General features: G+C 39.7%; 1 protein-coding gene across 1 annotated transcript in view; it reads right to left on the minus strand.

The window, feature by feature from the left end:
- The window catches only part of LOC109870632 (oxysterol-binding protein-related protein 6), a 74,725-nt gene extending 57,063 nt beyond the window's left edge, over positions 1 to 17,662 (minus strand). Inside the window, exon 1 of the mRNA XM_031805473.1 lies at positions 17,385 to 17,662. The gene's annotated coding sequence lies outside the window, so the exon portion shown is untranslated. The remainder of the gene's footprint in view (positions 1 to 17,384) is intronic.
- Positions 17,663 to 17,942: the final 280 nt, after the last annotated feature.

The following is a 17,942-nucleotide window of genomic DNA, read 5'->3' on the forward strand; positions in this document are numbered from 1 at the left end:
AAAATAAGTCTCTTCTTCTTGGTGTCTTTTAGTAGTGGTTTCTTTGCAGCAATTAGACCATGAAGGCCTGATTCATGCAGTCTGCTCTAAACAGTTGATTTTGAGATGTGACTGTTATTTGAACTATGAAGCATTTATTTGGGCTGCAATTTCTGAGGCTGGTAACTCTAATGAACTCTGGGTCTTCCTTTCCTGTGGCGGTCCTCATGAGAGCCAGTTTCATTATAGCGCTTGATGGTTTTTGCGACTGCACTTGAAGAAACTTTCAAAGTTCTTGACATTTTCCAGATTGACTGACCTTCATGTCTTAAGGTAATGATGGACTGTTGTTTCTCTCTGCTTATTTGAGCTGTTCTTGACAGAATATGGACTTTGTCCTTTACCAAATAGGGCTATCTTCTGTATACCACCCCACCCCACCCCACCCCTGCCTTGTCACAACACAACTGTTTGGCTCAGACTCATTAAGGAAAGAAATTCACACCTGTTAATTGAAATGCATTCCAGGTGACTACCTCATGAAGCTGGTTGAGAGAATGCCAAGAGTGTGCAAAGCTGTCATCAAGGCGAAGGGTGGCTACTTTGAAGAATATAAAATATATTTTTATTTGTTTGACACTTTACAATGTAGAAAATAGTTTTAAAAAATTAAAAAACTGGAATGAATAGGTGTGTCCAAACTGTTGACTTGCAAATTATACATTTGCATCTGTTGGCCATCAAATAGGCAATTAATTTATATGCCATTGTAGGCTACCATTTGATACAATAAATATGTTAAAATGACGATGTCACTGGAGTCACTTGTGTAGCCTACCTGGAGCTGCCAAACAGATGTAATACATAGCCCATAACTTCAGTTTATTGTTGCTGCCGTGTGTTATTATGCTGTTATTAATGGCCATGTGTAGTTCATTCAATTGGAAGTTATCAATTGTGATCATGGTCACAGATCTACTGCTCCACCTTTAATGTCAGTTTCATTGTTGACTTTCCCCTGAAATGAGATGTCAGGGGCTATAGGCTACTAGCTCAGCAAACCATGGCAATTATGTAGTGTTGTCTCTCTTGTCGTGATGTGTGTTTTGTCCTATATTTTTATTTAATTCATTTTTATTTTTAATCCCAGCCCGAGTCCCAGCAGAAGGCCTTTTGCCTTTTGGGAGGCTGTTATTGTAAATAAGAATTTGTTCTTAACTGACTTTAAAAAAATTACAAAATAAAAGTTGAAATGCAATTATAAACCCAGATTTTAGTCAGTAGTCTATGTATATTGAATTAACAAGTCAATCTCGTAAATAGGCCATTTATAATGGTCTGTAATCTTGACATCTGGCACATCATAACTGCACAATTGCCAGAAAATAGCCTAAAAATAATTTTTAGAAATTTTTTTAGATTATTATTATTATACATTTTTTAGGTGGCAAAAAAATTTTTGTCCAAGTGTTTCTTGCACAGAGATCCTCTGCCCAACTTTCATCACTCAAACTCCTCTGTAAACTGGGTGGTTTGAGCCATTAATGCTGATTGGTTGAAAGCCACGGTATATCAGACCGTATACCACGGGTTGGTAACCAGTTTATAATAGCAATAAGGGACCTCGGGGGTTTGTGTCCTAAGAACAGGCCTTAGCCATGCTATATTGGCCATATAGCCCACCACACCTCCTCAGGCCTTATTGCTTAATCATTGCAGAAAAACAAGTCAAATCGACATCCATTGATGCGAAAAATCTGGCAAGTTTAAAAAGGGTGTATTATCTTTTCTCTTGGGACATATTCTTAAGGTTGCAATAATTATTATTTTGATGGAAAAACCCATTTAGTTTCTTAGTCTACATTCTAACAAATCAAGTCGATATTCCATAATTCGCTCGATAATGTTATGGAAAAAGGGTTTATTGGATAAATGTGGCAAGGCATCTCTTGCTGTAAAATAATAATCAATAGGGCTAGTTTTCCTTGTGGGCAGGTTTCACGAGGTCATGGGCTATACATTTTAGCTAGACCTGGCAACCCTGTTTATGCCTGTGAGAATGAGTGTCTGACTAGTATCCCCATTTGCTTCTCTTCCCTAGCAGTTGAAACTCAAACATTGAAAAACAACCTAGCTTGTGAACAAAACAATGTAAATAGCCAAGAAACACAACAACAAAGTTTCACTTCAGTAAACTTATGTTTCAAGTAAAAATTAGAACAACTTTTATGCCTCTGCGCAGCGCTTCTAAAAATGAATCTGTCACTCAGCTCTTCAGGTGCGCACAGTCCCCAGCCATGCAGTGTTGCAGCGTCAGGCAGAAATACTTTGAAAACAGCTACTGCAGTGTTTGCCATGATCGTACTTCACTTTTTACTGGAGCCCTGAACCCCCCCCCCCCCCCCCCCCCTCCGCATTTGGCGGGTGTTAATTTTAGGTCCTGGGGGAGAGGGACAGAGACAGGGGGGAGAGCGAGAAGGACAGAGAGGCCTGCCTTAACACAAACTAAACTGTCTATCGTACAGCAGAGTGCGTGTCCGAATCCAAACCCCCACAACTGAATATATATATATGAACATATCACAGAGCTCTACATGCTCTACATGCACAATGGGACCCATATATATATATCCCATGTTTGGTTTCTCTCCCTGTGACACAGCTGGCCGTACCCCGTACAAATCAAGAGATTAAACAAGAATAACTGGACTGACAATTGTCAGAATTAAATAATTATTTTTGGCTATAAAACAGATGGTTTTAAAGAGGTTAAAACATACCATAAAAGGTTATTAAAACAAAAACACTTTTCCCGCAGAGCATATAGCATGTCTACCTCTTCCAAGCATTCCTCTCCCACTATTCAAAACAGACCACCTTTCAAGACATAAACCAATTACTAACACACCTGAACTTGTCAAATTGACAAGACAAATGGCTGACTGTTGTGTATACATATATGGAATGGTTTTGAGCCCAATTAACACAAAAGTAACGAAATCACACATTTAAAGGGTATAAGTGAAGGTGTAATAAAATGCCATTTTCACTCTCCCCAATCACATTATTATTCACAATAATAATTTAACAGAGAAATTATGTATTCATTGTTTAAAAATTGATACACAGATGCTTGCAGTTTTGCCACCTCACCTCCAGGGGGTGCTGCAACACCTTCAGCACTTCCCACAGCTATGATCAAGGGTGCCAACAATTACGGACCTGACTGTATATTAGGCCACACACTATAGGCTAGTCTGGAGACAGAAGTTGTGAGCTGATTAGGCTAATGTTGATGAAACAACAGAAGTCAACACTTCCTCTGTACTGAGAACTGCTGTAATCATCAAGCGCTAAGCTAATGCATACAGAAAGCGAGCTATGTTATGTTCAGCTTGAAAGGGAAGTTGAATTCTTCCCATCTAATCCTTGTAGCTCAACTTCTCACAAAATTCTAGGTATTAGCGTCATTCAGAGAAAAATATGAAATTAGGACATTTCAAATAGCTGGTTCCTGTTTAAGGTTGAATCTGAATATTGACTGTTTGATTCACATTGACTGAACAGTAGCACATTGTCACTTTTTACAGTTTGAGCCACTGGTCTAAAGAATGCCTTGAGCAGCTCCATGTAGGGACACTGAATGACACTTGTGTCCAGTGGATTGGTGACAGACCTGAGTCAAACATCAGTTACCCAGCAGGACCTTGCTCTTGGTTATTTTTACAACCAGGAGAAATGACACCAAACAAAGCCAATTGATAACACTGCAATGAAAAGCATGCAAAACATCCCCAGAATGCCTTTGCATGCAAGTCTCTTACTGCTACGTTAGAGGTGTTTACACTGACACATAAGAACAGACTGAGAAATAACCAGAATACATGGGACTGGCTAGATCCTCTTTACCAATAGTGGGAGTTCATCCTCACACAGTTCTAGATGGCTTTAGGAAAATCTCAACTTCTTAACATTTGAATATCCAAACATGTCCTATTCTCAGTTCAAAACCAATCAAAACGGGCAAAGGGATAACATCAGCTAAAATCACAAAGAACATGTTGTAAAAACGATGAGACTTTGGAGCTACGGTAAACCCAGTGGTGTCGGGGACTCTAATTTCCCCCAAACATTTCCAAACGGCCCGGTGAAGGAAAACGGCCCCCTTCGTGAACAATTCTATGAGAAGCAGTGACATACACTCTGAATGATCTAAAATGATGAAGCCCATATTGGTCTTTCACAGTCAGGCTAACACAAGCTGTACTGTTCAGTCGGATAATAGTAGGCCTACTATTGAAACAGATAAACTGAGCCAGAATTTCACAGGTTTCAGATTCTCTCCAATTTTTTCCAGATTTGTATTCTCAAAGTCACAGTTTTTTTATTTGACTTATTTTACAGAAAAACAACACAATTGTACGTTCTAAGTCCATACCAATGCTTAAACCACACCAGGGAGACCACTTTTGAGGTCTAAGTAGAATCTAATAAATTTTGATTTCTGAGAGTAGTTCCCCTTTAATTCAAGTGTGCAGGCACCTAGCACTACTGTTTGATTAGCACATGAGATGGAGTTTGCAAAATAAATAGCCACTGAATTGATGTACTGGATTGATGATATAATCATATCATTCTGACAGGTAGGCATAGGCTAGCTTTGTAGCTGGTTAACAATGAATAGAGAACGTTTTGGGGGAAAGCCCTGTTCCTTAATTGTTTTGAAACCTGGACGTTTTATTTCATATGATGAGGCATCTTACCTTGCTTCAAAGTAGAAGCCTAAAGACAAAATCCCACCATAGAAACATGGAGGCAATTGTTTTATAACGATGTGTTCTTCTGGTTCTGTGAACTTTATTTTTTATTTGTATTTTTATCTAACCTTTATTTAGCTAGGCAAGTCAGTTACCAACTAATTCTTATTTACAATGACGTCCTAGGAACGGTAAGTTAACTGCCTTGTTCAGGGGCAGAGCGACAGTTGTTTTTACCTTGCCAGCTCCGGGATTCGATCTTGCAACCTTTCGGTTACATGTCCAACGCTCTAACCACTAGGCTACCCTGCCGCCCCCTTTCATTGTCTAGCAGCCAAAGGCATTATCCAAATCATATTAACATCCCATAACAGTTGTTTCATCTTTAGATCTCTCCTCTTTATAACAGACATTTCTATCTCTGTCCATGAAACCACGGTGCACATTTTAGAACAGTGTTTCTCGTGCAAATTGCATTTTGAAACATTCACACATAGGCCTCCTGCCGTGTGCACATTCAAACAATAGTTTATCAACATTTTAAGCTTAATAACATTCCAAATCTGTTCCATCAGCTCTATTCATTGATAAGGTGTATACCCTCCACTACACTACTTTGACATGTATCAGTGGCGATTAAGTGGGTATTAAGCATATACCCTCCACTTTCAACACTGAATAACACCCTTCAGTAAAATTAGATTATAGTCAAATCATCATGTCTTTCCTGTGTCAAGGATTGATAGAGGACAGTAATAAATCAGTGTAAATACCCTCTCTCACTCTCTACTCTCCAGCTGTTAAAAGGTTGTTGATGCTGCCTGCTCCAAGGCTGTCAAATCCAATAGGTCCATTATAAAATGTGATGGTTAAATCCCCTTAAATGGGACAGACTTAATTAGCCAAGACAAGACAACCCAAGGACAGAATAAACACAAATAAAAAAGTGATTGATGCAGTGTTAATGTTAGTCACGTTTTCAATTTCCTTCATTAGAGCTGCACGAAGGAAGAGTACACGATTCCAAACAAGATTGAGACTTTCAGATTGATCCGCTCTTTCTTCAACAATTATTACGTTTTATAACATGGGGAGATATACTAGTAGGGCTGGGAATTGCCAGGGACCTCACGCCAGGGACCTCACGCCAGGGACCTCACCCTCACGCCAGGGACCTCACGCCAGGGACCTCACGCTCACGCCAGGGACCTCACCCTCACGCCAGGGACCTCACGCCAGGGACCTCACGATACTTAGGTGCCGATACGATACGTGTTGCGATTCTATATGTATGCTATTGAGATTAGATACTGCAATTCAATAGCGATTCGGAGTTCCAAACATATTGCTCAACACATGTCTGCAGAGGGACAAGAGAATAAATGTTGAATTCAGGCTGTAGCACAACAAAATGTAGAATAAGTCAAGGGGTATGAATACTTTCCCAATGCACCAGCACTTAGATTTACCATTAGGTGTGTTAAAATAGAGGCCCAAGTCTCAAAAAAGTCTCGTCAGTCAATCATATTTCATTGCTCACAGAGTTTGCCCCCCCCCCCCCCCAGTGTTAGTTATGGAGATGAGATGTTAATGATGCATTACAGACCAAATTGAAGTGTCTTGAGTTTTGTTTGCATCTTCTACAGTCTTGTAAAGACAGGGGGTAACTGGAACAGGTGATGTAACATCCATACTGTATTTTTAAGAAACGTTTTTGTAAAACATGAACCTTACATTGGATCATCTTGAAACTTTCTCTGTCAAGGTTTTATATGGTCTATAATTGGTTTCTCTTTTTCAAATGTTAGTATCCATTTTCAGCGTTATGATATAAAATCAAATCAACTAACATTTTATTTGTCACATGCACCGAATACAACAGGAGTAGAACTTACAGTGAAATGCTTACTAACAAGCCCTTAAACAACCATGCAGGTTTAAGAAAAATAAGGGTTAAGTAAAAATGTAAAAAATATCCGTAACATCCCATAACGGTTGATGATGTGATTAATATTAATGATGTCAGTAACATCCCATAACTGTTGATGATGTGATGGATATTAATGATGTCAGTAACATCCCATAACTGTTGAGAATGTGATGGATATTAATGATGTCAGTAACATCCATTACTGTTGTGGATGTGATTAATATTAATGATGTCAGTAACATCCCATAATGGTTGATGATGTGATGGATATTAATGATGTCGGTAACATCCCATAACTGTTGAGAATGTGATGGATATTAATGTATCATATCTTAGCGTCAGAATCTTGTACATTCACCACATTCTGTGTTCTTATTCTGAGATGTAATTATTCAGTCTTTTATAAAAGGAATTATTGATCATAAATAAAATAAATAAATAAAATCATCTTAAAAATGTGTTCTAGCTAAGCTTATCTTGGAAAATATATGCTGAAATAGGGCTGGGCGATAAATTAATATCAATAATTATCGAGGTAATTACTTCCCTCAGTAACGATATAAAAACATTTAGATTAATTTTCGATAATGTCGATAAAGAATAATTGTCCTATCAACTTCAACTCTGTCCTATCAACCTCTACCCTGTCCTATCAACTTCAACTCTGTCCTATCAACTTCAACTCTGTCCTATCAACCTCTACCCTGTCCTATCAACTTCAACTCTGTCCTATCAACTTCAACTCTGTCCTATCAACCTCTAACCTGTCCTATCAACCTCTACCCTGTCCTATCAACTTCAACTCTGTCCTATCAACTTCAACTCTGTCCTATCAACCTCTACCCTGTCCTATCAACTTCAACTCTGTCCTATCAACTTCAACTCTGTCCTATCAACCTCTAACCTGTCCTATCAATCTCAACTCTGTCCTATCAAACTTGGTGAATAAGTAAACTATGAACAACATCTGCACAATCGTAGGTTTGCAGAAATGCAAGGTGGAAATGGATTACTAAATTACTAAATTCAACAATGGTGCGCCACGCAGCTTAGCGGTTAGAGACTTGAGCCAGTAACCGAAAGATCTCTGGTTTCGAATCCCAGAGCCGACACGGTGAAAAATCTGTAGATTTGAGCTAGGCACTTAACCCTTAATGCTACTGTAAGTCACTCTGGATAAGAGAGTCTGCAGCTAAATGACTCAAATGTAAATGTAATACAACGCAGTATATCATCTCTGATATTTTATTAACCATGTGACTGTGTAATAAATTTAAAAAACACTAATGCCACGGATTCTGTACGGTATCCTTTTGCCTTGAGGACCTTCTGATTAACATAAAGGCATAATGGAGAACACTAAGCCAATGACCTCAACACTCTTCCTTATTCTTTCCAAATAGGCTATACTACCAAATGTTCACTGTGGTAAAACTACCCCCACGAGCTCTTAAACACCATACATGGTGTCAACAACATATTGTTGAACGTCTATGAACACACAGTCATACATCTCTGCAATGAGCCATCACATTGATGGGAAGTGAGCCATGAAGTCCCATGTACTGAAAACTGAGTGCATGGAGGAGAGAGACAACAGAGAACGTAAAACGGCATTAATATCATCGTTTCAGAGTGGGTGGAGGACAGTACTAACGCGAGTGTTGTCTGGTAGGTTGCCAGGACTGCAGTAGATTGAACTGCATTGCCACTTATGGGCATATGCAGGACCATATCTGAATTGTGAATCACGTAATTTTATGTTATTTTTAATGTTTGAGCAATAAAAAAAATGGTAGCATAAAAGTTAAGGAAAATGTTACATTTATCACACCCCTACATGAAATCTCAACCCTGTCCTATCAACCTCAATTCTGTCCTATCAACCACACACATGAATCCTCAACTCTGTTCTATCAACCTCAACTCTGTCCTATCAACCACACACATGAATCCTCAACTCTGTTCTATCAACCTCAAGTCTGTCCTATCAACCACACACATGAATCCTCAAATCTGTTCTATCAACCTCAACTTTGTCCTATCAATCTCAACCATGTCCTATCAACCTCAACTCTTTCCTATCAACCTCAACTCTGTCCTATCAACCTCGCACATGAAACCTCAACTCTGTCCTATCAACCACGCATATGAATCCTCAACTCTGTCCTATCAACCTCAACCCTGTCCTATCAACCTCGCACATGAAACCTCAACTCTGTGCTATCAACCTGATAAAATAATGTATATGTTGAAAGATAATGATAAAATAATTATACTCTGAAACCTTATAATTGTATGAAATTAATTAGAATCATAAAATTATAATCTGATGACGTGTGTAGTTTTAGTCAGAATTAGATTAAACAATGTATTTGTATAGTGGAAAAACAAAGACTGTCTGAGTAAGGCGTAGCTTAGGATTTGAACTTGTATGTGTGTGCCGAGGTAAAAAACGAGAACAATTAAACTGTGTTTGGACTGACCTGGCTAGGCCTCTGAGGAACCTATGAGAGCATAGGGAGTACTTCTCAAGGTTTCCCTAATCTCGGGGGAATGGAGCTGTCGGCTGGGTAGTGATACACAGTGGTGAGGACTATGGAGAAGGATAAAACTCACCTACTGCTTGTGTGTATGTATGTGCGTAGGATACCTACTGTTTGTGTGGAAGTATGTGCACAGCTATGAAATGGATGTCTTTGTATAATGGACTTCAGAACATTCTGGTGAATAAACTGTACTATCTTATTGCATAAGATGAGTCTTTGACTAATTATTATTAAACCCATGGTCTTACAGATCTGGGGGATTGGTCAGAGCTATTGATTGTGAGCTATTATCATTGGGATTGAAAATTCTCGTGACACAACCTCAACGCTGTCCTATCAACCTCTACTCTGTCTTATCTTATCATGATTTCACCAGCCAGCAAAGCTCAAGAATGTCAGATGGTTTTTGTTTTCCTTCCAGAATCCAGTTTGGATTCAAACCATCCACTTGGAGACGTGTCAATAACGGTCTCTGTGAGTGGCTATGGCAGGGAATTCAGCAGGATACACTGTAGCATTGTTTTGTATGGAAGAGGATGACACAATATGGATTCAACAGTATGAGGTTTCACACCGCTATACACTATCAAGGGAGAGAATTTCATTGTATAATTAAAATAAATCTGAATTAGAGCCATCTGTGCAGACATCTGTTTCTTGACTTATCATGGTTCATTAAATTGAACTCTGGAGCCAGTCCAGCCCGCCTGCAGACAGTAAAACAGGAGCACTGAGTAAACAACACGTATCATTAGACAAGAGGGTGATAGAAAGACTAAACATTGGTCACATGTCGTTATTAGTGTTCAGCTCAGTGAAATACTAAATCTTAGTCCTCGCCACAAAGACTGGGACTGTTGAACAGCTTCTATCACCAGACCATCAGACTGTTGAACAGGTTCTATCACCATCAGACAGTTGAACAGCTTCTATTACCAGATCATCAGACTGTTGAACAGCTTCTATTACCAGACCATCAGACTGTTGAACAGCTTCTATTACCAGACCATCAGACTGTTGAACAGCTTCTATTACCATCAGACTGTTGAACAGCTTCTATTACCATCAGACTGTTGAACAGCTTCTATTACCATCAGACTGTTGAACAGCTTCTATTACCATCAGACTGTTGAACAGCTTCTATTACCATCAGACTGTTGAACAGCTTCTATTACCATCAGACTGTTGAACAGCTTCTATTACCATCAGACTGTTGAACAGCTTCTATCACCATCAGACTGTTGAACAGCTTCTATCACCATCAGACTGTTGAACAGCTTCTATTACCATCAGACTGTTGAACAGCTTCTATTACCATCAGACTGTTGAACAGCTTCTATTACCATCAGACTGTTGAACAGCTTCTATTACCATCAGACTGTTGAACAGCTTCTATCACCATCAGACTGTTGAACAGCTTCTATTACCATCAGACTGTTGAACAGCTTCTATCTCCATCAGACTGTTGAACAGCTTCTATCTCCATCAGACTGTTGAACAGCTTCTATCTCCATCAGACTGTTGAACATCTTCTATTACCATCAGACTGTTGAACAGCTTCTATTACCAGACCATCAGACTGTTGAACCGCTTCTATCACCATCAGACTGTTGAACCGCTTCTATCACCATCAGACTGTTGAACCGCTTCTATCACCATCAGACTGTTGAACCGCTTCTATCACCATCAGACTGTTGAACAGCTTCTATCACCATCAGACTGTTGAACAGCTTCTATTACCATCAGACTGTTGAACAGCTTCTATTACCATCAGACTGTTGAACAGCTTCTATAACCATCAGACTGTTGAACAGCTTCTATCACCATCAGACTGTTGAACAGCTTCTATAACCATCAGACTGTTGAACAGCTTCTATCACCATCCGACTGTTGAACAGCTTCTATTACCAGACCATCAGACTGTTGAACAGCTTCTATCACCATCAGACTGTTGAACAGCTTCTATCACCAGGCCATCAGACTGTTGAACAGCTTCTATTACCATCAGACTGTTGAACAGCTTCTATTACCAGACCATCAGACTGTTGAACAGCTTCTATTACCATCAGACTGTTGAACAGCTTCTATTACCATCAGACTGTTGAACAGCTTCTATTACCATCAGACTGTTGAACAGCTTCTATTACCATCAGACTGTTGAACAGCTTCTATTACCATCAGACTGTTGAACAGCTTCTATTACCATCAGACTGTTGAACAGCTTCTATTACCATCAGACTGTTGAACAGCTTCTATCACCATCAGACTGTTGAACAGCTTCTATAACCATCAGACTGTTGAACAGCTTCTATCACCATCAGACTGTTGAACAGCTTCTATAACCATCAGACTGTTGAACAGCTTCTATCACCATCAGACTGTTGAACAGCTTCTATTACCAGACCATCAGACTGTTGAACAGCTTCTATCACCAGGCCATCAGACTGTTGAACAGCTTCTATTACCATCAGACTGTTGAACAGCTTCTATTACCATCAGACTGTTGAACAGCTTCTATTACCATCAGACTGTTGAACAGCTTCTATTACCATCAGACTGTTGAACAGCTTCTATTACCATCAGACTGTTGAACAGCTTCTATTACCATCAGACTGTTGAACAGCTTCTATTACCATCAGACTGTTGAACAGCTTCTATTACCATCAGACTGTTGAACAGCTTCTATTACCATCAGACTGTTGAACAGCTTCTATCACCATCAGACTGTTGAACAGCTTCTATTACCATCAGACTGTTGAACAGCTTCTATTACCATCAGACTGTTGAACAGCTTCTATTACCATCAGACTGTTGAACAGCTTCTATTACCATCAGACTGTTGAACAGCTTCTATCACCATCAGACTGTTGAACAGCTTCTATAACCATCAGACTGTTGAACAGCTTCTATCACCATCAGACTGTTGAACAGCTTCTATTACCAGACCATCAGACTGTTGAACAGCTTCTATCACCATCAGACTGTTGAACAGCTTCTATCACCAGGCCATCAGACTGTTGAACAGCTTCTATTACCATCAGACTGTTGAACAGCTTCTATTACCATCAGACTGTTGAACAGCTTCTATTACCATCAGACTGTTGAACAGCTTCTATTACCATCAGACTGTTGAACAGCTTCTATTACCATCAGACTGTTGAACAGCTTCTATTACCATCAGACTGTTGAACAGCTTCTATTACCATCAGACTGTTGAACAGCTTCTATTACCATCAGACTGTTGAACAGCTTCTATTACCATCAGACTGTTGAACAGCTTCTATTACCATCAGACTGTTGAACAGCTTCTATTACCATCAGACTGTTGAACAGCTTCTATCTCCATCAGACTGTTGAACAGCTTCTATCTCCATCAGACTGTTGAACATCTTCTATCTCCATCAGACTGTTGAACATCTTCTATTACCATCAGACTGTTGAACAGCTTCTATTACCAGACCATCAGACTGTTGAACCGCTTCTATCACCATCAGACTGTTGAACAGCTTCTATCACCATCAGACTGTTGAACAGCTTCTATCACCATCAGACTGTTGAACAGCTTCTATTACCATCAGACTGTTGAACAGCTTCTATTACCATCAGACTGTTGAACAGCTTCTATTACCATCAGACTGTTGAACAGCTTCTATTACCATCAGACTGTTGAACAGCTTCTATCTCCATCAGACTGTTGAACAGCTTCTATCTCCATCAGACTGTTGAACAGCTTCTATTACCATCAGACTGTTGAACAGCTTCTATTACCATCAGACTGTTGAACAGCTTCTATCTCCATCAGACTGTTGAACAGCTTCTATTACCATCAGACTGTTGAACAGCTTCTATTACCATCAGACTGTTGAACAGCTTCTATCACCATCAGACTGTTGAACAGCTTCTATTACCATCAGACTGTTGAACAGCTTCTATTACCAGGCCATCAGACTGTTGAACAGCTTCTATCACCATCAGACTGTTGAACAGCTTCTATTACCAGGCCATCAGACTGTTGAACAGCTTCTATCACCAGGCCATCAGACTGTTGAACAGCTTCTATTACCAGGCCATCAGACTGTTGAACAGCTTCTATCACCATCAGACTGTTGAACAGCTTCTATTACCAGGCCATCAGACTGTTGAACAGCTTCTATCACCATCAGACTGTTGAACAGCTTCTATTACCATCAGACTGTTGAACAGCTTCTATTACCAGGCCATCAGACTGTTGAACAGCTTCTATTACCATCAGACTGTTGAACAGCTTCTATTACCATCAGACTGTTGAACAGCTTCTATTACCATCAGACTGTTGAACAGCTTCTATTACCATCAGACTGTTGAACAGCTTCTATTACCATCAGACTGTTGAACAGCTTCTATTACCATCAGACTGTTGAACAGCTTCTATTACCATCAGACTGTTAAACAGCTTCTATCACCAGGCTATCAGACTGTTGAACAGCTTCTATCACCATCAGACTGTTGAACAGCTTCTATTACCAGGCCATCAGACTGTTGAACAGCTTCTATCACCATCAGACTGTTGAACAGCTTCTATCACCAGGCCATCAGACTGTTGAACAGCTTCTATTACCATCAGACTGTTGAACAGCTTCTATTACCATCAGACCATCAGACTGTTGAACAGCTTCTATTACCAGGCAATCAGACTGTTGAACAGCTTCTATTACCAGACCATCAGACTGTTGAACAGCTTCTATTACCATCAGACTGTTGAACAGCTTCTATTACCATCAGACTGTTGAACAGCTTCTATTACCATCAGACTGTTGAACAGCTTCTATCACCGTCAGACTGTTGTTGAGTGGTCCAATGTTATTTGCACCATAATTTGCAAATAAATTCATTAAAAATCCTACAATGTGATTTTCTGGAATTTTTTTCTCATTTTGTCTGTCATAGTTGAAGTGTACCTATGATGAAAATTACAGGCCTCTCTCATCTTTTTAAGTGGGAGAACTGGCACAATTGGTGGCTGACTAAATACTTTTTCCCCCCACTGTATATACTGAACAGAAATATTAAAACGCAACATGTAAAGTGTTGGTCCCATGTTACATAAGCAGACAAGTACCATCATATTTACATATCACTTTATCTATGTGGGGTAAGGGGGTGCTATTGTTTATTTTGTTGAGATGAGGCATATGCCAGGTTCATGTACAATAACACTTAGTCAGTCATCAATATCACAGTGCTATTGACCAGACTGTTAGTCATCATTATCACAGTGCTATTGACCAGACTGTCAGTCATCATTATCACAGTGTTATTGACCAGACTGTCAGTCATCATTATCACAGTGTTACTGACCAGACTGTCAGTCATCATTATCACAGTGTTAGTGACCAGACTTTCAGTCATCATTATCAGAGTGCTATTGCCCAGACTGTCAGTCATCATTATCACAGTGCTATTGCCCAGACTGTCCGTCATCATTATCACAGTGCTATTGCCCAGACTGTCCGTCATCATTATCACAGTGCTATTGCCCAGACTGTCAGTCATCATTATCACAGTGTTAGTGACCAGACTTTCAGTCATCATTATCAGAGTGCTATTGCCCAGACTGTCAGTCATCATTGTCACAGTGTTAGTGACCAGACTGTCAGTCATCATTGTCACAGTGTTAGTGACCAGACTGTCAGTCATCATTATCACAGTGTTACTGACCAGACTGTCCGTCATCATTATCACAGTGTTATTGACCAGACTGTCAGTCATCATTATCACAGTGTTACTGACCAGACTGTCCGTCATCATTATCACAGTGTTATTGACCAGACTGTCAGTCATCATTATCACAGTGTTATTGACCAGACTTTCAGTCATCATTATCAGAGTGCTATTGCCCAGACTGTCAGTCATCATTATCACAGTGTTATTGACCAGACTTTCAGTCATCATTATCAGAGTGCTATTGCCCAGACTGTCAGTCATCATTGTCACAGTGTTAGTGACCAGACTGTCAGTCATCATTATCACAGTGTTACTGACCAGACTGTCCGTCATCATTATCACAGTGTTATTGACCAGACTGTCAGTCATCATTATCACAGTGTTATTGACCAGACTGTCAGTCATCATTATCACAGTGTTATTGACCAGACTGTCAGTCATCATTATCACATTGACCAGACTGTCAGTCATCATTATCGCAGTGCTATTGACCAGACTGTCAGTCATCATTATCACAGCAGATGGTCTGCTGCTCCAAGGGTGCTGCTGATCACCATTTCTTGTTCCATAATTAAGCAGGTGGAAAAAAGACCCATGTAGATCACATTACAGGAAGAGAACACAAGGGCTTCATTCCTATCAGGGAACAACTACTGCGTGATATGAACAGGTAATAAGCGCACAGTGATTGGTTGACTGGTAGGGGTGAAGAAGGTGAGATGAACTGAACTACTGGCAATGAGGTTAATTCAGATGAGACTCCATTTCATATGGTATCACTTTCATATGTGATGACAAAAGTATAGCATCCACTTCCACATTGTAACACTGGCACATTGTAACACTGGCACATGAGCAAACAGTCTTACAACACTCACTCAGTTGGACAATAGAACTTAAATGGGAAGGCAATCATGTGATGTGGATGTGCATTGTAACTAGGCCTATACCATCAGTCTGATTTGACAGTGAAAGGCCTGTGGAGCTAAAGGTAGTTCATTGTGAAGGTGTACTACAATAAAACAATACAAAAAGATTACTATTGCACCCTGAATATTGTATTTACAATAGCAGAATGGACTGAACATTTCATTAACGCACAGTCTCATTAAACCTGACGTTAAAACAGGGTCCTTCAGAAGCACAGGCTCTCAGCAAACTACTATAATTGACTAATTAAAAACAGCTCAAGGGTTCCAATTGTGTCACAATTTTTTAATGAAACATGTCATCAGAAAGATGAAAAGGTCTCTGTGTTTAATAAGAGAGCTGGTCTAGGATCAGTTTTGCCTTCTAAATCACATGAATGAGAAGAGGGATCTGACACTTGACCATCATGAAATTAAATGAGGACACCTTGAGCAGGTCTCCTCTCCTCAGTCCCCAAAAAATGACAATCAATGAATAGTGCTACCAAAGCTTAATCTGTTCAGGGATGTGAATGCCTACACAAAGTTCTGACACACACACTTATCCCACCAGACATGCCACCAGGGGTCTTTTCATAGTCCCCAAATCCAGAACAAATTCAAGAGAGCATACAGTATTATATAGAGCCCTTATTGCATGGAACTTCCTTCCATCTCATATTGCTCAAATAAACAGCAAACCTATTATTTTTATATAAGATAAAGCAACACATCGCGGCACAACGCCTCTCTCCTATTTAACCTAGATAGTTTGTGTGTATGTATTGATATGTAGGCTACATGTAGGTCTGTATTTGAGCTGTTCTTGTCTATTGATGTTCTGTATTATGTCATTCTGTATTATGTTTCATGTTCTGTGTTGAACCCCAGGAAGTGTAGCTGCTGCTTTTGCAACAGCTAATGGGGATCCTAATAAAATACCAAATACCATATAGTGACAGGCAGATACTTACAACATTGTGATTGTGAATCCCTCCCTGCAGGCAATGCCCTTTTGGTTAATTCAAGTCTGTGTTTAAACCTCACTGCAATGTCATATTCTGACCTTCATTGTATCTGGAAAATTCCCTTATGGGATGGATTCTCATGCAGAATATGGTTGTAGGCTACTGCTCGGTGGGAAAAGGTATTGTACACAGTGCATGACAATCACATGTGAGAAAGTATCTAGTGACAGCGTGATGATGCAACTTGTGTACGTCACTCACCAACTCATTTCTTCCTCATATAGACTACTTCACTTAATCGAAAGATAGTTTGACATTGTACAACTAAGACAACCATTTGAAATGAAGACATGAAATCATTGTAGTCCATTAGGCACTAGCAAATGCAGCAGAATTACTGTCATCGGTTTCTCAGGTAGGCATTGGTCAGGTGGGGCATAAACAGAAGTAGCCTTCCCTAGTGTCTGAGGATGCCTTGTTAACACTTGACTGGCAAGGCTTTTCTAGAAACAAATTGACTTCAATTACAAAGCGCAGGGCCGCAATTCACATAAAGTACAGTTTGACCAAGTATAGAAAACATAGCTTACCGAGGTTTTATTGTACTGACCATGTCATTGCATTTTTTTGGCGCAGGAAATAAAATGAGACGACTTCCCTATACAACTGAAAAACCCGCGCCCTTCTTGAGACAGATGATAGCTAGAAGGTTCCGCGTTGAAACCCCTTGTGCATATAATAGTTGATATAAAAGGTTTTGAACATAAGCAATGAAAAGTAAAAAAATTAATTTAAAAAAAGTACTGTATATATCCGTTTTCTTGAATACAGTGAGACGGATGCTCAATGCTCCTCCCTGCAGCAAGGATGAGTTTTGGAGGGAAGAAATGGCCGGACTGGATCCGCACGCGAGATGGACCAATGGCGCTTTCGCAAACCCAGGCACTGGATTTCTGTCAGCGCAGTAAACAAGTCACGACAAGACTGCTAAAGACATTTCCAAAATGAGAATAATTGGGTTAGAAAGCTTGTACTAAATTCAAGCCTACTTGAAACGCAGGGCCTTCTTCTTCTTCTTATTTTTTTTTCGATTAGTCTCTTTATGGAAACAAACATAGTGAAACACAGTTTCACGTCAAACGTTATAT

This window comes from Oncorhynchus kisutch, linkage group LG26, assembly GCF_002021735.2.
Source record: "Oncorhynchus kisutch isolate 150728-3 linkage group LG26, Okis_V2, whole genome shotgun sequence".
NCBI lineage: Eukaryota > Metazoa > Chordata > Actinopteri > Salmoniformes > Salmonidae > Oncorhynchus > Oncorhynchus kisutch.